The following is a 24,327-nucleotide window of genomic DNA, read 5'->3' on the forward strand; positions in this document are numbered from 1 at the left end:
CAGGAATCGATTCTTTTGTTCGACTTCGTAACTTTATGAACAGGATGTTGTGATTGGCTCAAAATAATGAATTGGCATTCTTAAGAACCAATCACATCCTCTACAAACACCTGTTGGTTGGTGGAACACCACCTCATTCATCATGTGCGTTTGAATGAGAGATAATGTGAGTGCGTGCAAATGTGACAGATTTTAAAACTTTTGGAAGCGTGTGTAGTATATCATCAATGCAAGGGACAGTGGTTGGAGAAGTGGATTCTCCCAATTTGTCTAGTTTCTATGAGCATTAACTAGGTAATGACATTGTTACCAGTCATTTTAAGGTAAAGTTATGCAATGTCTCTAATTATAATAGCAGGAGTTTATGTCTTTATGTCACACATTTTAAAAACTCTTCTAAAAAAAAACTAAAAACTAAATTTAGTGTGCGATTAAAGACTGCAATCTTAACAGGGCCATCGCCAGAACATATGGAATAGGAAACACTATTAATTTACAGGTAAGCTAGTGATATTTGATCAAAGCAATAACCACTCCAATATATCTTAATTAAACCAATTCTCGATTCAATCGAGACTGTTGAGTTTAAAAAGCTGTCGTTTTAACATTTTCACCATAAGTTCCACAAAAAAGCGATTTCACGTACCATACTGTACGTTCCATTTAAAAACAATTGTCCAAATTAATTATTTATTTTATTTTATTACATCTCCATAATATGCCTATTAATAGTTATTGAAGTGGATCGAGCAAGAAAATATGTGCGATTTGTTTTTCCATCGGCATGGAAGCCATCTAGACTAAAGTAAGCTTCTCCCGTCCCACTAACATTAGTGTTTGGATTTGGGTAGGAGAAACTGACCAGCAGTTACAGAAAAACTTCAACTTTATCACGGAGCAGTAATCGGACGCAATAAGCAGTTGATTGAGTGAGCTATATACGAGTGAAAATTAAACTATGATTTTTATAATTCCGTTGATTTTCCACTCATTTTGGGGGTCAAAATATGTCACTTGGGAAGGCACTGCCCACCAATGGCCATCCCTGGTGACGGCAACTGAATTTTGAAACTATCCTGATTGAGTCGAAGAGTCGATTCCATCGACTCCAACAGGTGGAGTCGCAAATCGGAGTCGACTCCAAATAACTCGAAATCAAACACCCCTATTTATTTGTCCATTCACTCTTATAAGATGTCCTATATCCATGTGTACACCAGTGCCTCGAACCACATTCATTCGTGCAGAGGAGCAGAGCCGAAGCACAACCAAAACAATGTTCTTCCGCAAGACACATGTAGTTTTATTTTTCAACCGCTAGAGGACCAAAATTTACATAGTGTAGCTTTAACGAACGTTGCCTACCTTTTGTAACATAATTTATTTCAAAACATCAATGTTTCCAATAAGTCAAAACAACAACATAAGTTATGGCACTTATCTGCTCAGATGACATGTTTTCGGATATCCGTCTTTTCCTTTCTTTCTTTATTTAATTGTCCATTTGCTCTGATAAGATGTACTGTATCCAGTGTACACCGGTGCCTCGAACAGCATTCATCTGCGAAGAGAAGTAGAGCCAAAGCACAGCTTGCGTCATTACCAAAACAATGTTCTTCCGCAAGACACATGCAGTTTTATTTTTTAACTGCTAGAGGGCCAAAAATTATATAGTGTAGCTTTAATTAGTGTACATAGATTCTCTCTAACCACACAAGGAGCAGCAGGAAGCAGGAGCGCTGAACTGAAGGCACGAGCAGAATTGACAGTTCGACTCAGCTGAGCTACCAATCAGAGAGTTCGTTTTAGACGCGATTGGATATTTTCTAACCAATCATATTTTCCGTTTTAATAAGGGGCGAGACATCTGTTGCATCTACAGTGAAATGCTGATGCGCCAGCAGCGCTGGAGTCACCATAACTTTCACTGTATAGTTACTGCGCTGCTAAAAGTGAAAATATGAATGCATTTAAATAAAAACTTATGCTATTAAACTTGTCAAAAAAATGACAGGAAAATACTGAGTGTCATTGCACCTGTGCTTGTTTTTTAATGCTCTTCGCAGATGACAAGTTGTCCCATAATTGTATCAAATGTAATTTTTTTCAGTCTTTTACTGCTGTCAGTGGTGCCTTTTTTGTCCTCGTGATATAAAATCATCTTAATTTATATTTCTTAATAGGAAAGCTATTTTACTATACACAGCAAAGAACATTTTTGTACACAAATAAAACAAATAGCCTAATAATTAATTCTTATGTACTGTATATCGTAATATAAGATAACGTGTTGAAGTGAACATTACAACACTCATTAGTCATTACCAATGAAATGCTTGACAGTTTATTATGAATAAAGTAATGTATGTATAAGTTGATTAAAGTATAAAGTGTCACCCATTTTTACAGTTAATTAAAAGAACAGTTAATCAAACCTATTAATTTAAATAGATATTTAATATCAAGTTTTAGTAGTGTACTGTACACAGTTGTCTAACCCTGACATACATTTTGCAAGTTCAAATGAGACTATGATTACAAATTGTTAAATTGTTATTATTATTTATGTAGTGTTTCTTACACCTTTTATACAGTATAAGTGTACATATATGAATTTTTGAGACCAGGTGTGTTCATGTTTTTATTATTTATTTATTTTTTTATCCTTGATAAATTCACTGTATGCCCACCTCTTCAGTCACTACTACACCACTGCCTCCAACCTTCATTTCAGAAGTCTGTTTTCTACCCTCACTTTAAGGCATAATACAGGGTTTTAGAACAATTATGCATTCCTAGGGTCAGTTCACATCATGACACTGTGTGAAAGACTGTATTACCACACAGGTGCATACATGTTGTGATGTGTCTTCATGCTGTTCTGTCTCTTTCCTTTTAAAGAGGTCTTTATGCACCATTGCTTCTTTACATTTTCACACTTCGAAAATGAATAATTGAGGTCCCTGCACACAGACTCTTCTTTATGGATCCCTCAGAGCTATAAGGCTATCACACACATCTCTGAAGACTCGCTGGAATGGCTCAGTGAAATGCAGAGCAGCGATTTCATGCATTTAAATGCAGTCTACTTGGGGACTGTCACTGCAGAGCTGTCATTGCAGGCTGCTTTTGGGGATTGCTGACGATTTGCCATGCTGTCAGCACAAGTAATGGGTGAGATCCCTCCTCTGTAAGGTGGCACCACACACAGTTTGGTGTCAAGGCAGTCTTTGCTGAGCGGCAGTGGCTCTGACAACCAGTGCTGGTGCAAAGCAATTATGCATTTCTTTAACTTGAGTAGTTTCACTGCTGTGTGGACATGCTATTGTATTGAGTTGTTTAGAGGGAGTTTAAAATCAGTGTTAGTACTTGTAAATATATAAGCAAATTCAGTATTAAAATGTGTCTATTTTTGCAACAACAACAAAAAAGAACAAATCAAGCCTAGTTATCTGATGTTAAATGCAAGAGGAATCAAGCGCTATCCACAGTTTTCCTGATTAACCGCTGGGCTGTCATAACAACTCAGAATAATTAATGATATCAACGTAACTTACCTCGGACCATCACTTATGTCATCTACACACTCAGGTGAGGCACTGTCTATAAAAATCTCGACTCCTTTTTACATATGTAATACCTTAAACATTACATTACCCACTAAGAATATATGCCGATGCGAGTTAAAACACTAGAGACTGGAAATTGAAAACAGTCGAATCGTGGAACACTTCTGCGTTCAGGAAAAAGGTGGATGTTCATAATTGGCCCATTAATCTGCCTACATTTAGCCTATTTTTGGCAGATACATGGAATGAGAAACATTTATGCACCAAAGACTGTATTTGTTCTAGCATTCTTTCACAAAGGTTTATATATATATATATATATATATATATATATATATATATATACACACTACCAGTCAAAAGTTGTGAAACACTTACTTCATTATAATTTTTTTTCTTCACATTTTAGAATAATAAAGTCATCATAACTATGGAATAAAATAAATGGAACTATGGGAATTATGTTGTGACTAAACAAAATCCAAAATAAATCAAAACTGTGTTATATTTTAGCATCTTCAAAGTAGTCACCCTTTGCCTAGAATTTCCAGACATGTACTCTTGACATTTTCTCAACCAACTTCTTGAGGTATCACCCTGGGATGCTTCTTAAACAGTACTGAAGTTCCCATCTATGTTGGGCACTTATTGGCTGCTTTTCTTTATTATTTGGTCCAATCATCTATTTCAAAAACTTTTTTTTTTTTTATTACATTTTAGTTTTATAATGAAATAAATTAATATGGTGGCACAATTATATTTTTGTCTACAAAACTAATTTCAAACATTTAAGCATACGCCTTCAGATCAAAAGATTTTTAAGATCATGAGAAACATTTCAGTCAAGTGTTTCAAAACTTTTGACCGGTAGTGTGTGTTATATATATATATATATATATATATATATATATATATATATATATACAGTGCCTTGCAAAAGTATTCAGACCCCTGACCAATTCTCTCATATTACCGAATTACAAATGGTACACACTGAAATTTTCTTTTAAAACACTGAAACTCAAAATCAATTATTGTAAGGTGACATTGTTTTTGTTTTTTGTTTTTTGTTTGTTTTTTTTTTTTGGGAAATATTTTTATGAAAAATAAAAAAACTGTAATATCTTGCTTGCATTAGTATTCAACCCCCTCAAATTAATATTTGGTCAAGCCACCTTTTTCTGCAATAACTGCTCTTTTGGGGTATGTATGTACCAGCTTTGCACATAGTGACGAAGTGATTTTGGCCCATTCTTCTTGGCAGATTTGCTCCAGGTTGTTCAGGTTGGTCGTGTGACGCTTGTGGACTGCACTTTTCAAATAGTGCCATAGATTCTCAATAGGATTGAGATCAGGACTTTGACTGGGCCACTGTAGGACATTTATCATTTTGTTCTTGAGCCACTCCAATGTTGCTTTGGCCTTGTGCTTGGGATCATTGTCCTGCTGAAAGGTGAATTTCCTCCTAAGCTTCAGTTTTTAGCGGACTGAAGCAGGTTCTCTTGCAGTATTTCCCTATATTTTGCTCCATCCATTCTTCCTTCAATTCTAACAAGATGCCCAGTCCCTGCTGACCACAACATGATGCTGCCACCACCATACTTCACTGTAGGGATGGCGTGTCTTGAGGCATAGGAAGTGTTAGGTTTGCGCCACATATAGCGCTTTGAGTTTTGGCCAAAAAGCTCTATCTTGGTCTCATCTGACCACAAAACCTTCTCCCACATCACAGCTGGGTCACTCACATGCTTTCTGGCAAATTCCAGATGTGCTTTCAGTTAGTTTGTAACTAAGCCAGTGCTTAATTTGGTTGCACCACCTGTTCTTAAGGCAAGACTTAGCTAGTAGGTCATAAACTCTCCGTAAAGTAATGTGTTGTCGCATAATATGACGTTTACTTGTATTGATCCAATAATTTCAATTTGATCTTGTTACGGTCGATGTTCAAACCTTATTTGCTCACGTAACTGTCAGCTGTAATAAATTATTTCCCTATTAGAATGTGATACATAATAAAACAAGATTTCATTAATGGCATACTCAACCTATGTAAATAACAATATTCAATAACTGCATCTAAAATGAATAAGGGGCAATAAATAAATATTAATACAACAGGCTGGAAAAATAGACATTTATTCATTTTAATATCTAATATATTTCATATATGTTGAAACGTGACACTGAGCGGCATACACAGGAAAGTGCACTGTTAGATCGGTTTCATGCTGAAGAAGTACGTTTTTTACATAATGTTTTCTCGTAAATGTAAATGAGTGTAAATGCCAACATCATCCTATACTGTATGTCGAAAGTACTGAAACCTGTCAAACAAAACATGAACTCATTGATGCCATTAAATGAGTCTGCTTTTTTATTCCACCCGTTAATCCTGGTCGGAGGCTTCTGTAAATATTTTGTTTTTTTTACGCTAGTTTATATGTAGTGTTACATTCTACCTAAGTTAAAAGGTGCAATGCTCACATATTTAGTAGTGCCTAAATTGTGACTTAGTGCCCATTTACACCACAACTAGGCTAAGTTGTAACTTATGTATAGCTGGTGCAACTGGCACCTGGTCATTTACACTGAACCAATGCCGAAAAGGCCACTCCAGGCTTACACATAAGATTAGGTGAAAAACACAGATTATGTGCCTAATGCTAAAGTTGAGAGTCCACTGTTTATCGGGCTTTAAAGGTCATTATCCTCCATTATCCTGTAGTGATGAATGAGAGATATACCTTAAAAGCCTGTTGAATCATATTTGATACATTTCAACATGATTTTTCTATAAAACAATGTACGAAATCTTAACCAAGCACACGTTGCTTCAAGTCACTAAATACCATTTTGAAATATCAGTAACAATATTATTGTTTTGTTTTGTTTTTTCATTTTTTTTTTTTTTTTTTTTTTTACTACAAAATCAATAAAGCTAAAGGCAGCCATTTTTGAAATTATAATGCAAGGTCTTCTATTTCCAAAAGAGTGTGGAAACTTTCAACAGCAGGCAGTAGACATCTAGCACATTGCATGCAACAGGTTTTTCAGCAAAGTATTGATCAAGCTGAAGATGTAAAAACATGTGAACATGTAGAAATCATGTATCAAATATGATACACACTGTTTTATAGGGTTAATTCCATGAGGAAATTGTTTTATATGGCTGACACTTTTGAAAAGATTTTCAACAAAACCAGCTTAGATTCAGTTTTAGAGTTTTTATCAAAATTAGATTTTAAAAACTTTGTATAGGTTTTTAATCACTATACCTGTTATTACATTTTATCTATGTAATAAAACGATTTTGAAAAAAAAATCATGAAAAAAGCCATGGAAGCTGGCTTGTTTAATCACAAACTTACAAGCTGATTACTCCAGACTTACTTGGAAATGTGTTAACCTGTTGTTTATAATAAAAGATATAGTATTTTAAAGCTGGACATAAATAGATGTTTTATGGAGGAAAAGAAGCATCAGTTCTAAACTTAATGAATAATGAGCTGCATTGTATCTTTTGTGATTAGGCCTACCACTTTTGTACTGATTTTGGAGGGGCAACACCCACTGTAACCTATGCAGGAAGCCTCAGTGCAATACTTTTTTATGATTATTTTCCAATTGGATGTGAAATTTATGGAATAATTTATTGTTTAATTGTTTTTATTTACATAATCATTCACACAGACTGAAATATGCTAACTTTGCTGTGGAAATCTAATCACACTTTAGCACAATCACAACAGAACAATACTAAATTAGATGGCCTTTTTCTAATAATCTAATCCACCCTTACTTTTCTGCTTGCAATTCAAAAACCTTAAAATATACATGGAACCGAAGTCAAGGTGAGTAGTCTGTATAGTCAATAAAGTCAATGATGCATTATGAAGTTCTGGTGGACACGCTGTCGAATGTAAACATGAGAAAGGCCAGCAGTCCTATAGATCATTGTTCAGACAAGAGTTTATTTGGCCAGTTGTTTAGTGTTTCTTTCATAGTTGATAGCTGGTCTCATTATGAGAATTGTGTCTTGTAACAGGAAACACTCAGTGATATTGTCTTTCTGACAGCTGCTACCCTCAACGGAAATGAAAAGTCATCACTGTGTGAACTTCCCTCACTCTCACTTTCACTCCCAGGTCATGTTTGTGTTGATGATTTTTTCTGTTACTCTGTTAAACCCCTCTCAATGCTCAATATAGACTCCACACGAATGTGTTTAAATTTATACCCTGCCGAAAAAATGGCTTAAACCCATGAGAGCTGAACTGCTGGATCAGCTGGTTTAAGATGGTCTCTTCCTGCCTGGCCATGTTGGTGTTTAGCTGGTTGACCAGCTGGTTTCCTAGTCTGACAAGCTGAAAAGTGCTCAAACCCACTTTAGAACCAGCATCCAGACCAAACTGATCAGGCAGGGAGAGCAACAGGCTCAGGCTCAGCAAAAGACATTTCCAACAGGATACATAAATGGAGAGGCTAATTATTATTATTATTTTTTTTTATTTTTTTTTATGAATTATAATGTGTGCATGAGCTTCAGTGGATAAATAAGCTTAAGTTATGCATTAACTTATATAATAAATGGCTTTATATTAAGACTCCTATTTCTTGATTTTTCTGAGTTATCAGTTCATTTGCATAAGGTATTTGTTAGAATGGCTATAATTTACTTAGTTTGGCACAGCTGCTGTAAAAATTGTACATCAATACATCATACAAATTATATATATATATACATATATATATATATACATCTATATATATATAAAACTAGGATGTAATCTCCTTTGCTTAGCACGATTTGCTTTCATAACTTTTGTTCTGCACTATAAAACTACCCTTGACCTCCACTTTTAATTCATCAAGGAGAAGCCACACAGTCATTCTGCATTTTACTCATATTCCCTCCCACATACACGCTTCAGTGGTCTTTACTCATTATTCACTCTCCATTCCCCTTTATTCTATATGGAAAATGGATGCACTTGTGCAAACTACAGGACTACGAGGTTGTTGATTGTTCTCCATGGCTGTTTGATCCTTTAAAAGAAATGTGTGTGCATCTTGAATTATTCATTGTTCAACACCTGGATGTTCTTTGTATTGTGTTACAGTATGTTCACGTTTACCCTTACAAAAAATCTAGAGTTGCCGCTAACTTGCTGCAAACTTGAAGCAAATTCATTACTCATTAGTTATCACATGCAAATGAGCTTTGTGGGCAAACTCTTTATTGTTGCCAAAGGTTTGCTGCAGGTTCACCTCTACCAGTGAAGAGCTGCAAACTTCTACCAAACATTTGCGGCGAATAGCAAGCTCATTTGCATGTAAAAATAATGAGTGGCGAATTTGCGGCAAGTTTGCCAGAACTCTAGATTTTTTTGTAAGGGAATGTAAACATGCCACATAGCAGAGTACTACCAGTGTGTGTCTTTCATATGTGTTATAACATTTTCTTACCTGTTCTCTTTGATTTTGGTAGCCCCAATCTGGTTTTAGAGCATGCTCCATTGTAATACTGAATGTGGTTCCCTGGGCCTTTGTTAGTGATTTAAATTGAATGTGCTAATGTGATTAGAGTTACATGTGGCTCTCTAAAGTGATAAGGAATGTGTGATTAAACTGCACGTTTGTGCTGTTTGTTACTGGGGAAAGATGCTTAGAGAGAGTGGATTTCTGCAGTATGCAGGTATTTGGCACCTTTGTAGAAAATACAGGAGTTTATTATTTTATATTTAATATTTAATATAATATTTTATTATTTTGCTCTCACTCAAAGTGACTTACAGTGCACTTAAGGTATAAATTTGATCTGTATATGGGTATTTATCTGTATTGCTGATTCAGTTATTTCAGCAGTTATTTTGTGTCATAACGTAATGAAGTCAGTAGTGCATAATTCTAACATCCCTTAGTTATGGTATACATGCTCAAACACATTCAAATAAAGCCTTATGTAAGCACATATTGTGAATTATTATCTTTTTTAATTAAGTTATAATAATATGGGTGTTTATTGTCATCAGTGTTCCTGCACTTTGAATATGACTGAAAAAATATTGATTAGATCTTGGATAAATATCCTATATTACAGTTTTGCAATCAAGTCATAAACATATTTCCAGTACTTTATATTTGTTATACTTTCTGCTATTCGGCAAAATACATGAGAATCATACATTTCCCCCCTTTCAGTCAAACCCTCGGTACATGCATGCACATAGTTTCAGAAGCTCATTCATTAGTAATCTGCATTTTGGGTATGTCTGGAAGATACAGTTCAGTGTACTGTTGACTCCAACTGTTGAGACTGGACCAGAACAGACATAACTAGATCTAGGACCATATTTCTCCTGGTCATCTGCTCATTTCTAGATGGAGTGTCAGGCATGTCTGAGAGACAGGTTATGACTGAGAAACTTGTTGATCAGTGTTGACTTGAGACACAAACTCTTCTTAACAATTTAGTGAACTGGTTCAATCAGTTTACTGAAAACTAACCTGTTCAAATGAACTATTTGCTGGTGAACCGGACATCATTAGACCTTGTGCTGTTTAGTGAAATACACACTGAATATCAGTGGAGCCTTCGCTTCCTATTGGGAAAAGACTTTATAAGTCTAAGCAGCATGAGTTGCAGCATCTGCTGAGAGATTGATATGAAACTGGATAGGAAGGCCTCTGGCCTTCTTTTGGCTTGATGATATACATGAATATTTATCACAACGCTGGTCTCCTCTATCGCTAAGTCTGATATATGACACTGTTGCTCTGGTGGAAAGCTGATTGGTTATGTGCAAAGCATTACTAATTTATAATCCTAAACTGAAGGCATTAGTTCAGGGTTTCCTTTCTTATTTCTAGAAGCTGAATAATGGATTTCTTTTTATCATGCAGCCTGTTGCTTCATTGCCATGTTACTGTCACTCTCAGCTCAGCTACGCTGCAGATAAATTGCCTCATATATGATCTGAGTATGTGGTCTTTTCAGAAGAGCACCCACTGGGTTCCATTATGATCCTCATTTTCCATTTATTATTTTCAGACATATGCCATCATCATGTAAATATGAGCCCTTCTTTATCTGCTACCTTTGCCAAGTCAACACAGCAAGCTACACGTGAGAGCTGGATCACTATAACTCTTGCTCTTGCAGTCAGGTCCATTTCTTTTTTGTTTCCTCACAGGAGTTCCTCACAGCTGTTGGCTGGGTTACAGCCAGTCAGGGCTACATTTAGGGTTGCATTGAGCGCTGGGCTTGTGTTAAGTGGTCAATGTGTTTCATTGTTGTGCTTAAGCAAGGCATCCTTTGTCACTGTAAAGACCTTTGCTATTGACTGTGCCAAATGAACCCTGGCAAAAACCTTAGAGATGCCTTTTCCATGACCAGAATTTTGTTTGTAAGGGAAATAAGGATTATGTCATGTTAAACAACTTTAATTCCCTATTTATGAGAATTATAGGGGATGCAATGACATAGAAAACCATAATCAGCTCTCAGTAACATTTAATCTCTTTCTATCTCCTTGAGGTCTTGTTGCTGGTCCCCATCTACTTTCATTGTATGGAAAAGAGCAGGTTGGACATTCTACCGAGTGGTGGTGGTGTAGTGGGCTAAAGCACAGAACTGGTAAGCAGACAGTTACTGGTTTGATCCCCACAGCCACCACCATTGTGTCTTTGAGCAAGGCACTTAACTCCAGGGTGACAACCTGTTCTCACTCCTGAAGCATCAAATACTGCCACTTGTTCAAGAGCCCAGTGTGTCAACAGGTGGATGCCAGTTTCCAATGCATCTGGCAAGTGTGTTGCTTTCAATGATAAATGTTTGGCATCAAAGACTGATGTGAAGTGAATCAGATTTTTATCATTCTCAAATTATATGTTGGGGTAGAATTTTGTCATTCTGACATGATATGTTGGGGTATGATTTTCATTATGTTTTAAATCAGCCATGTTTATTCACAATGGTAATGTTTAATCAGCAATATGTATTATTTTACAGTGGTTAATGTTTAATTGAATCCGTCATTTTATATACACATTCTGCTTTGTTGAAGTGACCTGTTCAGTTCTGGGTGTATTCCATGCATTTCGGTGAAGAACAGACCAAAATGTGCGTTTTTATTTTGCGGTCCACATGCATCCGCCATACGCATTCAGCTCTTGACTCTGATTCTAGTAACAAATTCAAAAATCACCACCACGAGAAGGCGTCAGCACGATGGCAAACGCTATTGGCTCTCGCATATCTTGTGACCGATTATGATGAGCTCAAGTTCAGATGTATTTTTGAATGAGATGTGTGTGACCGACCGGTATTGGATGGTGCTCCCTTCACGGAGGGGGAAGATTTTCATCGATTAAAATCTTCTGTTTCACTCTGTTCCTCACACAATGCTATTGTATGGTTTGGAATTATTATAGTTCTTTTGTATCATTTTTGTTTTAAATGTATGATTGTGACTATACTTTTATCTGCTTGTTATGGCTTTAATATTGTTGAGAATTGATTAGGTTTAGGTATAATGGTGGGCAGGGTTGGGGAGTAATGAAATACATGTAACGGGATTACGTATTTAAAATACAAAATATAAGTAACTGTATTCCACTACAGTTACAATTTAAATCATTAGTAATTAGAATACAGTTACATTCAAAAAGTATTTTGATTACTGAAGAGATTACCTTGCATTTTATTTTCATTTGTTTCATTTAATATTTAGTCCTTTCAGATGGAAAACATTTATACTTATAAATGATGTGATCCAAAGTGCATTTGAACAGCGGTGAAACACTTTCTTATGATGTGTTACATTCATACGAGCAGACAGAGAAGTAAGTTTGAAGTAAGTTTGGAGGACAAGAAATAGAAATAAACCTTGTGTAAATGGTCAGCATTACACTAAGCTAAAATGCTATTTCTAGCAATTTACATGCATGTTACCAGGCATGATCATATTTTTTTTATCAGGAAATTTCACGTTGGACCTTTGATATTAGGGAAAAATCGTATTCTTGATAATAATTTTTGTAATGTTTTCCTGTAAAAATATCTAAAAATCCTTAAAACAAGATCAATTTGATTTATCTTGTTTTAGAAACAACACTGCATAAGATATTTAGGTTTTTCAGAGAATGTATTTTTAACATGTGTATTTTGTCTTACTGTACTGGCAGAGTTTTTATAGTCAAAACAAGTGAAAAAATCTACCAGTGCTGAAGTAATCCAAAGTATTTAGAATACGTTACTGACCTCAAGTAATCTGACGGAATACGTTACAAATTACATTTTACAGCATGTATTCTGTAATCTGTAGTGGAATACATTTCAAAAGTAACCCTCCCAACCCTGATGGTGGGGTCAGGTACTTAACAATATCTAAAAAATTGTGTAATGCTAATTTAAATTATTGTTACTAAATTTACCCAACCCAACCCCATCCCTAAACCTAATCAATTATCAACGATGTTAAACATGAAACCTCATTCATGATTTATATCGTTGATAATTGGTTAGGTTCAGGAATGGGGTTGGGTTGGGTTGGGGGATCTAAAATAATATACATGGTTGTGTAATATTACCACACTTATATATTTATAAGTATAATAGAACATATTTCGGTTAAACACACAATACTATCCAAATATTGGCAGTGATGCCTCCCTTTTAGACTGCCCTCTACGTGCGTCAGATACAGACGCCAGAGGGTGCTTTTGCCATCTGTACATTGACATGCTGGGCTCGTGCACAAGTGGCAGTAATTGACACCTTGGGTTGGGGGTGGTTGTCCTTGTAATAAGTGCACTGTAAGTCGCTTTGGATAAAAGCATCTGCCAAATGCATAAATTTAAATGTAGAAATTTAACATTCTGTTCCATGCAAGAAAGAATGTCAAACGGGTATGAAAGAACAAGAGGGTGAGTAAATGGTGACATAACTATCCATAAAGCGTTGTTTACATGCCACACACTCCATTCACAGGAATTACTTTGGTAACACTTTACCAAAAGTTCAACACTGCAATCAACAGCTGAAATATCTAACTATTTTTACTGAAGAATTCATGTTTCAAGTGTTTTAACAAAAATATAAGATTCATATTTCTGCTTTTAAACCCTCTGGTACGTTTGCCCTTTGGCTTGTGTTGTCTGTTACTGTATGCATTTTTTTCCCTTTGCTTTTACTCTCTGATGAACAAATCCAAATAATTTTCTGTGGTAAGAAACACCATGGCTCAGACGTTTTTTTTCCTCAGTGCAGCTGAGGAGTACTAATGGGAATGCTAGACCTTTATTCTCTCTTATGGTTCATCCAAGTGTCTCTAATCTTCTGAATATTCCTGTATTATTTATTTATTCCCCCAGCAAGTGTGATTTCTTATTTTTTTCTGGGTCATGGAGGGATGAGAATGCTGTAGTTGAACCCCAGTGTAGTTGAAGCTGCTCATCCTCAGATGAGGAAAATGGCGGTGGGTGAAAAGCCAGAAAATCCATCGACTTACAGCTGAGTGCATATCTACTCAATTTAGGCACAAAGGCTGGATTCGTCTTAGGAGTGACTCTAGACAAATCCACAGCAAAGTGCATACAAGAGCAATGAACCAACAAAGCATAGTTCACTTGTTTTGCGGTCGACAGAGCCAATAACAAAGCTGCCTTCAACGAAAGGAGCTTTAATTCAATACTTTCAACTGGCTTAAAGGGAGACTGAGGAAGTGCATTAAGGTCCACGGACAGATCCCATGACGAAACTAGCAGTTTTGACACCTTGTTCAAACACAGAGTGCCCCTCGGGTGTAACCTGTTACTCTCAAATTTTGCCTCTCATGGTCCAGGCCCAAAGAGCTCCTCAGTCTGCGGCGGGGTGAAATATTTCCCCCCGTGCTTGCAACAGAAGGTCCCTGTGTAGCGAGTGTGGCCAGGGCTGGTAGCAAAAATGTATATTATCTCTGCTAGCCACAGTTTCCCTGGCCAATTCGAGGTGATTAGTATGACTGAGTGACCGCATTCTCTTAGTCTGCTTAGAGTTGGAATGATTAGACGCTGCGGCAGATTCACTAAGAATGAATAGCAGCTGGTAAAAGCGATGTTTTTTGCATGCGCTTTCTGCGCTGGTTTAGCGCCTCATACACTAATGAAATTATGCAGATAAGGAAGCTGCGCAAATGCGCCCAAAAAATCGCTGTTGAACGCAATTTGCATTTCTCCAATTCTGATCTTGTGGTCCGATTCTGAGAGCCATATAGTGGAGGATGCTGCAGATCACCGTATCTGACACACCCTGCTGGGACTGTACAACATCACTTTGATCCAGACTCCTGGATAATCCCTTAAATGTGCAGAACATGCACTTGACGACACTGCGCATCTGTAAATATGGGAGGTTATAACTCTCTTCTCCAACATTTGATGATTATTTGATTAATTACTGCTAATATAATTTTAAATAAAATCCATGTTACCGCCTACTTTCATTTTGCGGTAATCATCTACAGTGAGCCTAATTTGCATGCATGTTTTCGCGGAAAGGAATGACAATGACTACATTTAAATATTCAAGATGCAGCTCAATTTCAGTGCTGATTGTGCTTGATAAAATAGATTGCAGGTGGTAAGTGAATAAGACACAGGTTTTTGAGCTGAAATACAACACACAAAAGTGGCGCAACTGTTTACTAAGTCTGCCATTCTGTGGGGGAAACACGTAAAGTAGCTTATTTGGCCATGGATACACTAAAGCATCCACACCAATAGGAGCACCATCTCTTGCCAGAGAGAAGAACAGATGGCAATGAGTGTTTTCATGCAATGCGAAAAAATCTACAGCAACCTGCCCATATCACTTCCACACCTGAGGGTAAAGTCTCCACTCGCCATACAGAGGGTTTCCTCTGGACAGAAGATCCGCCCTCACATTTATCATTCCTGGAACGTGCATCGCCTGTAATGAAAGAAAGTGTGCACTGCTCCACAAAGATTTTGTGCCAAGCTGTGTAGCCCTTTTCTGTTTATGTATGCCACTGTTGTTGTGTTGTCCAATCTGACTAGGACATGGTGGCCTTGAAGTAATTGTACAAAGTGCATCAATGCTAGAAACACTGTCAGTTACTCGAGTTTTGTAGTGACGCAAGCAAAACCGTATTCACTATCCTGCCTTCGCACGCCGTGCCCCAGCCTGTGAGTGTCGTGTCTGTCGTCATCACTTTCCTCAGAAAGACCACCCTCAAAGGGTTTCCCCCATGAAGGAAAGCAGGGATTCTCCAATCATGGAGAGCGTGTATCCCCTCTGACATCACTTTTACTCTGCGATTGAGGTGCCGATGGGGACACAAGCGCTGCATTGCTATCCAGTGCTGAAAATTTCAAATTTGCAGTAATCCCAATGGAGTGACTACACCGTCAAGGCCATTAGTTCCAATAGGCATAAGCCCCTTTCCCACATACAGTCCCGGTACTTTTCCCTTAGTAACTTTCTAGATGAGAACTCCTAAGAGGAACGGGACACCCGAGGAGATTTTCTCCTCTTGCATTCGCACTCGCAAAAGTAACCCCCATAGTGACATAATTTAGTATCTACCATTTTTCTTCTGACATTATTGGACATGTGGGTGAATAGCAACAACAACAAAATCAACAACACCAATGGAGGACGCCAGCATCGGAGCTACATTTTTGTTAGGGTTGTCTTACACAAACTGTGCCTAAATCCGAAAATGTGAGCAGCTGCCTTGCTGCCTAATCAGTAAATGGTTTAAACGACGAATGATGAACACTGACATTAGATGACATTAGATGAATGGAACTCTTAAGGAAACTGGTCTCTTATTATTTCATCCTATCTCCTTATTCATCCTCCAAGGCAGCAGTTTCCAGTTTTTGGACGCAGCCTGTATCTTCAGGTTACAGTTTACTGGGCGTGTGAGCAGTGCTGCTGCCAGAGTGAGAGGAGAGAGGAGGTGGTCAGCCTACCATGCAGCACACACTGTACTCTGTGGACAACATGTTGAAAATGCAATGTTATAAATATATTTATCAACATGATCTATTACAATAAAAGCTTTTATGACTCAACATTAATTACTGTATTGAAATAGTCACTCTTTGACTTAAAAAGATGTCTTGATGCAAGTTAACCATGCAGTAACAGGCATGCAAATCTTCCCTCATGTAAACTAGATTTCTTGATGGTTTAGTTTATAATAGAGTTCAATTACCCTCTCTTGATAAACATCTTGTTATATTTACATCCATCATCCCAGGAAAACATTTTATGTAGTAATCCAGAAATCACTTTATCTTCTGTATAGTGCAGACAGGACAGATGCGATGAAAACTCAAAGCTTGTATCCCAGTGAAGTCACACACACATACACATTTATATGAAACAGGTGATCCTCTTTGGTTACTTTGCTGATTTTATATTATTTCTGTTAAGGGAATTGTAAAATTATCAGAAAAAAAATTGTCAAATAGGTGTGCACATCCAAAACCCAAGTTGAGCTCAGGTGCAGGACAAAAAATTTTAATGAATGTCAAAAAAGAGGTAGATCCAAACTTTATTACAAAAAGGCAAAGTTTTGACCAAATAGGTCTTCATCAGGCACTGCTCAAAATGTTGCCTTTTTGTAATAAAGTTTGGAGCTTTAATTTCAGTGTGCGGACATCTACCTCTTTTTTTTTTTTTGACAATTGTAAAATTAGCGCAATCCTCTGAGTAGCAGGCTAAAAGCTACAAGTTTGTTTACAAATGGCAGCTGCCAACTCCTTCCATTTATCACTACATTGTGCATCATATATGTTTGACCAATCACAGGCTACAGCATCTCTCGCAGTCCCTCTACGCCCCCAAAAGTACCTACCCCGGTATAGGAGCTAAAAATGTTCCCTAAAGCGGCTACAAGGAACTATAGTTCCTCTGGTGCTAAACAATGAAAAGTTCTTGTCCTGGGGATAAGTACCTAAAACAGGCTTTAGTCCCTCCAATGGGAAAGGGCCTGTAGACACAGCCTAAATGGGACTTTCATCCCTCTCTGAAAAAGGGACAAACAACCACAAATCAATCCTATACACTCCTCTGACAGAAATGCACGATACAGATCAGAGTTTAATCTGAGATACAGATGTATATTTTTTCCCATGAGGGAACCAGACAGCTCTTTCTCTTTTATTTTGAAGACAAGGCTCTCCAAATGAGACACCAGCACACTCATATCCATCTCTGTTTGCTACCGTGACAGAGCACACAGAAGTAGATTGTCCAGATATGCCGACACTCTGAGACCTGTGAATCTCAGTGGTGTTAGCGCTGCTTCCACACACTTGCTGAAGACTCTTGATGCTAATGATGCAGATGGTGTGGTGGTGGCGTAGTGGGCTAAAGCACATACGTGGTAATCAGAAGTTTGCTGGTTCAATCCCCACAGCCACCACCATTGTGTCCTTAAGCAAGGCACTTAACTCCAGGTTGCTCCAGGTGGATTGTCCCTGTAATAAGTTCACTGTAAGTCATTTTGGATAAAAGTGTCTGCTAAATGCATAAATGTAATGAGAGCCCAAAAGAAACAGTTAAAAATGTGTAGGCTTCACCATGAGGCAAACCTAAGGATTTTTTTTTATGTGTGATAGATAAATAACTATATAGAAATATGTGTCCTTCAGATCTACTGATGTAATCCAGTTTTTGGGATGAATTATCTGAGGGAGCATTCTAAGAGTGAATATTTTTAAATTGTATTTTCTGAGATGTCTGTTGAGGCTCTTGGGCATGACTTAATGCCTAGAGAAAATGCACTGGCTGCTGTCCTCAGGTGGTACCACCTGTATTGTTTTTTTGCTGAGTAAAGAAGCTAATTCTTCCTCCAAAATCTGAGCTTGGCTGTTGACATTAAAACACTGCTGAAAAGTGATGGTTTTTCAGTGAATTGCAGTCAATAATCCTGTTTTATCGTGGATAAAAACTAGGGATGAACTGTGCATGCGTGCCAACTCTCTGTGTGAGTAATGAGCTGTCAGCTGCATCTTTTGATCACTGATGGTGCTGCTACACTGGGCTCTAGACCCAGACTGCCCATACTGAGAGGTGTGAACATGTGCCCAATTGTCTGTTGATGTATGTCACTACATGTGAAAAAACCCATTCACTATCCTGCCTTTGCCTGTCAGTGATGTGTCTATCATCACCACTTTCCTCAGAGAGACCACCCTCAAAGGGCTTCCCCCGTGAAGAAAAGCCAAGATTCTCCAATCATGGAGAGCGCACATCCCCTCTGATGTCACTTTCACTCTGCGATTGAGCTGCCGATGGGGGCACAAGCGCTGCTATCCAGTGCTGAAACTCTCTCAGTTGCAGTAGAGGTGTTTGGAATGCTGAACTCATCAGCTGTGGGTTTGGGCAGTTAATTTCTGAAGAAGGCAGGTTTCAAAAGCCTTCCCATCCTTTTTCTTAACCCTTGTGCTGTGTTCCTCACTGGCTACCACTCCTTGTTTTCCCAGGTCAAAATGACCGACCCACTTAAATGGATCATGAATCTAACATAATCCATATATTATCACAAGATACTGCATTAGATATTTTGTCAACTTGATTTCTAGTAATTACAACAGGTTTTGTACTTCTTTTTGGAACTTACTGATAGTAGGCTTTATTGACCTGACATTATAAAAGTCAAAAAAGGTTAAATTCAAGAAAGGTTCAGCAGTTGCCTGGAATGTCAAAGAATCAAAGGGTGTTTGTGTTTATGTTGCACATGCACATATGTGCTCATCTAATGGTTGGACACTTGAGCTCCTGAACACTCTTTTTTTTCTTTTATGTAACCTCAACCATTCATTCCTAATGGCTGGCCATTTCTTACCGGGAACACCACAGGTGTGTGTGTGTGTGTGCACATGTCCGAGCACACCCCCAGATACCCTTTGGATTCCCAGGCAACCTCTGCACCTTTGATGCATTGGTAAAAATCATACTTGCCTTGGAAACCAAGGGGTGTGTGTGGGTGTTTGTGTGAGTGTATGTGTGGGTATGTGTATGAGTGTGTACACATGTCTGAGGATTTTATGTGTGCAAGTACGCATGCACATATGTGCTCATCAGATGGTTGCACAGACTCTTGAACAGTCATTTTTTTTTCGAAAAGGGCTTTCAGCTCCACCGGGCATCTAAGAAGTCTGTCTTTTCCCTCTCTTACAGGCCAGACAGACCCAACAAAAGTACCCGCTTACCCACCATGGCGAGACCCATGCTGCAGCTCAATGCACCTCCCACAAAGCCGCATCCAGCGCCCCCATGTCAATTTGCCTCCCCATCTCTTCCATCAACACAGCCTAATAAGCTGTGAAGAGCAAGGTGCCATTTAGAGCCCTAACATATAGGGCTTAAGATCAGTGGATCAAATCCTCAATTGAATGCAAATCCAGCCAGGACAAACCTTTAACAGGCACTCTATGTGAAAACAGCTTATCTGTACACTAGTATGGCTGGAATGAGCTGCTTGACTGGGATAGCAAGGGATGGCAGCCATTTGCCATTGTGCAGATCCCTCTCTATACCCTGGCCCGTCTGCTGTGATGGCCAGTCAGTGGAGAGCTTGGCCACCACCCATCTGCACATTTCAGTAAGGTCCGGCTCTCCCTGCACAGGAGAGGAGGTCTCATTCAATGCGCTGCTCGGTCAGGAAGGAGGATTAGCTGGAACAATGGCATCCTCCTCATCCTCCTCTCCATCGTCTTCCAAAAGACGATTATCGTTAAAATCCTCCTCTTCCTCCTCTTTTTCCCTCGCCAAAGGAAGGCAGATCAGTAGAAACTTTATCCATCAGATCACCCCAGCTGCACCGTTTCTGAGGCTTGGTGGGGGGGGGGGGGGGTGTCTTTCTCAGGGATCCACATTATTTGCACCAAAATTATTGTCAAAATACAGTAAATGGCTTTTTTAAGAGAATATAGACCCCAAACTAGATTTACAAGGTTACAATGTAAAATCTCTCAACATTATTAATGCTTCATCTGTCTACACTGCATGGGAGCAATATAACTTAACAAATCTAGAACACTACAGTTGCAAACAACTTTGTTGATTATAATGGGAATATCTAGTTTTGTCACGTCACTTGTTCTCTGTGTGGACAGGAAATGAGCTTGACTGCATGACAGAGCACTGTTTCTTTTGCCTGTAGAATGAGTTTTGTACAGCATTCATTACCAGTGTAAATTGGTGTAATTCTGCTCATACTGCCTTTAGCTGTAAACCATAAATCTTGCAGGTTTACCTCAGATCTCTGGTCATTACGGTTGATTTGGTGATATTGATGAAGAGTGCTATTGAACTTGCTGCCATCCAGAGCAGTTTCCAATTCATTTACAGCTGACTTGATGAAGGCACCAGTAACTGTGCTATATACTAATGGCATGTAATCAGTCAAGGAATGGTTGTGTTTACTGCTGTATGGATTTACAGGGGGTTTAATGTTTGCTGTAAACTGCCTTTAAGAGCTCCATAAACTTTTTAAGCTAATGTGTGTGTGGCATAATAAGAATGTGCCATATTAGTAATGAATATATAGTGAAAGCTACAGATAAGACAACATCATTGAAGGGAAATACAAAGTATTACTGCCAAAAACAATCTTGGTTCATCATAAAATCTTAATGGCTATATTAGGATGATACTGTATTTCGAGAAACATTTTCTAGTTTTTTGTGTTCATGGAGATTTTGAGTGATTTACCTTTGACCTACTTTGGTAAATAGGAGGAGCTGGCAATGAAAAATTGCCATGTGGTGCTTCAGACAGGTAGTTCTGATGATAGACTGGTGTTCTATTCCACTAAAAGCACAGAGGATGGTCAAATGTGAGGATCAATCAGATGAAGATAATGTGAGGTGTCTGAGAAAATGACAGATGTGACTCAATACAAGCTGACTTTGAAAAGGCTTATAGTGTAGAACTACAGACCCAATCAACATGTTCACTAGACAGTCATCAAAAGGCTGTCAGAACAGTCTGCAAGAGTTTTGTTATTTATGGGAGTCACTTTATGTTAAACAGTGGGGACAGGGGCTCTGGAACACATTTTATAGTGTGTGTGTTTGGGTGTGGGCAGGCACGTAAATAGCCCTTCGCTTCTGGGACTATAGCCCCGAATCATTTTTCTCTAGCCCCGAACTCTTTCTCCCTCATTCCTGTACAGTCTGTCTATATTTTCTCTATGGTTGCAAGAAGCTGTGGCATCGTCCCTCCCCCGCTTTAACATGAGCAGAAATTTGCCAGCATGCAGACTCAGTGGCTTTGTTCACAATAGCATGCAAGCATGCTACTTTTACTGTTTCTGCAATATACAGATACGGCCGAACTAGTAAGAGTAGTATGCTAGTATGTTATTCCAAACAGCAAAAGAGACACTGTCACGTGCATCCATCACTCTTGCATATTTGAATAAGAGACAGAAAGTCGAGTGTATTGGAGAAATAAGGCGATAAGAAATGGATATCCAACAGTTTTGTGTTAAAAAAAACATACACCGGGGCTGACTTCCAGACACTGAATGGAGTGAACGTGCTTTCAACGGCTCTCCACAAGTTTAGAATATTTTAAACTAATTCTCCTTGCAGCCATTTTAAAATCACAAATGATTCATTCTGCCTACCCTGCAAAATGCAGACGAGACATAAGAAAACTGGCGAGTATGGAAGAAGATGAAAGCACAACGGACACCCTCGTGGAGGCATCGGCTAATCACGCTAACACACATACAGAGGTAACGATGAGCACGGACATAATGGAGGCCATAACGAAATTGAGCAGCTCCTTCGACAAACAATTTGAGGTCATTTCATCTACTCTATCAGATTTAAATTTTTCACTCGCTAATATTTCTACTGTGAGTGGCCATGACTGAGGAGGCAACAAAAGTTCACGAAATCCGCATCGAATCACTGTAGAAACAGTGTGTGCATTCGGAGAACAAATGTGAGAGACTCAGAGAAAAAACATGTACCTTGGAATCAAGATCATGATGACAAAACATTAAAATTTTTGGCATAAAGGAAGGAGCTGAAAGTGGTAGACCAACAGAGTTTGTGACAAAACATCTGATACAGGTGTTGGGTGAGGAGAATTTCAACAGTCCAATTCAAATTGACAGGGCACACCGATCACTACAACCTCAGAGAGATGGCCGATTTTGAGTTTTCATTGTCTGAGTTCATCATTATCAAACAAAAGAATGCATTCTGTGCCTGGCAAGATCAAAACCCCTGCAATACGAGGGCAAAGCGATATGCATATTTCCGGACTTTGCTGCTGATGTTTTGAAGCAGAGACAAAAGTCTGACGCCATACGAAAGAAATGCTGGGAACACGAAGTGAGGTGCGGTTTTCGTTTTCCCTCATAGTTCATCATGACCATAAGGGACAAAGAGACTAGGGTTTTCAATGTACCCAAGCTGGCTGAAACATACCTACGGAATATGGTGGAAAACTGGTGAAAGTTGCTGCGCTTGTCTGAGGGGATCATCAAAGAAGCAATCTGAACTTGTAAGTTTTTTTTTTTTGCGAAAAAGACTTGCAAGATTTCATTACAGTAGTATTTTAGCTAAATGAGTGGAGGGCTACTTTAATATGTGGAATGCCAAAGGGCATCGAAGGTGAGTTGACAGATGCAAGTGTTAATTTGTTGTGGGGAAACATCCATAATGGTAGCATGGGATGTATATGGTGGGGGGAGGGAGGTGGGCAAAGGAGCTGTGTTAGAATTCAGATGGTTCACAATGTTCAAGTTTGTGGGAAGGTTAATTATTTTCAGTTCGAGCTGGAAGGTTTGATGTACAGTTTCTGTTTAAGATGTTCAAGCAAAGGAAGTTTTATATTGAACAATGAGTAACAAGGTAAATGTATGTGGTGACAACACACTGAAACTATTGAGTTGGAACGTACATGGACTCAACAGTCCAATCAAAAGAGGAAAGATTTATACACATCTCAAGAAGTTAAATGCAGAGATAGTTTTTCTTTAAGAAATGCATGTTAAAGCTACAGCGAGGTTTAGCATAAAAGCTTCATGGATGTCTCAAGTCTACCAGTCAAGTTACTCACCTAAATCTAGAGGAGTAGCAATACTGATTAAGAAGACAGTTCCTTTTATACATAAGCAAATGATTACTGCTAGAAATGGTAGATATATGATCATATGTGAGGAGATAAAGTCTTTGCTTATTACCTTAGTGAATGTGTATGGTCCTTATTTTGACAACCTATCATTTTATAAGAAGGTTTTCAAAACCATACCAGACTTTATGCATTCACAAGTCATCATGGCAGGTGATTATAATTGTGTGTTATATACTAGATTGGACACAAGTCCTCGTCGTAATTCAACAAGCAAATCGACTGCTGTACTGAACAATTATATGCAGAAATTAAGCCTGGTAGATAGCTGGAGGGCATTAAACCCCACTGATCATGATTTTTCATTTTATTCTTCAGTTCATAAAACGTATTCAAGGATCGATTTCTTCCTGTGGCAGCGGGGGCATGTTCGAGCGTCCGTCCGTAGAGAGAGAGGTAAGGGTGCTTACACCTGAGCTAGATCATGTCTAACACCTGTCTATAATTCCAGTGAGCATGGGGAGAGCAGCATATAAGCGGCCACGCCACCAGCGGAGAGCAGAGAGAGTCAGGGTACAAGAGTCCTGCCGTGAAGCTGAAGTACAGATGTGAAACTGAAGTATAAATGTGAAGCTGATGAGTAAT

Source organism: Myxocyprinus asiaticus, chromosome 11 (genome assembly GCF_019703515.2).
Source record: "Myxocyprinus asiaticus isolate MX2 ecotype Aquarium Trade chromosome 11, UBuf_Myxa_2, whole genome shotgun sequence".
Classification (NCBI taxonomy): domain Eukaryota; kingdom Metazoa; phylum Chordata; class Actinopteri; order Cypriniformes; family Catostomidae; genus Myxocyprinus; species Myxocyprinus asiaticus.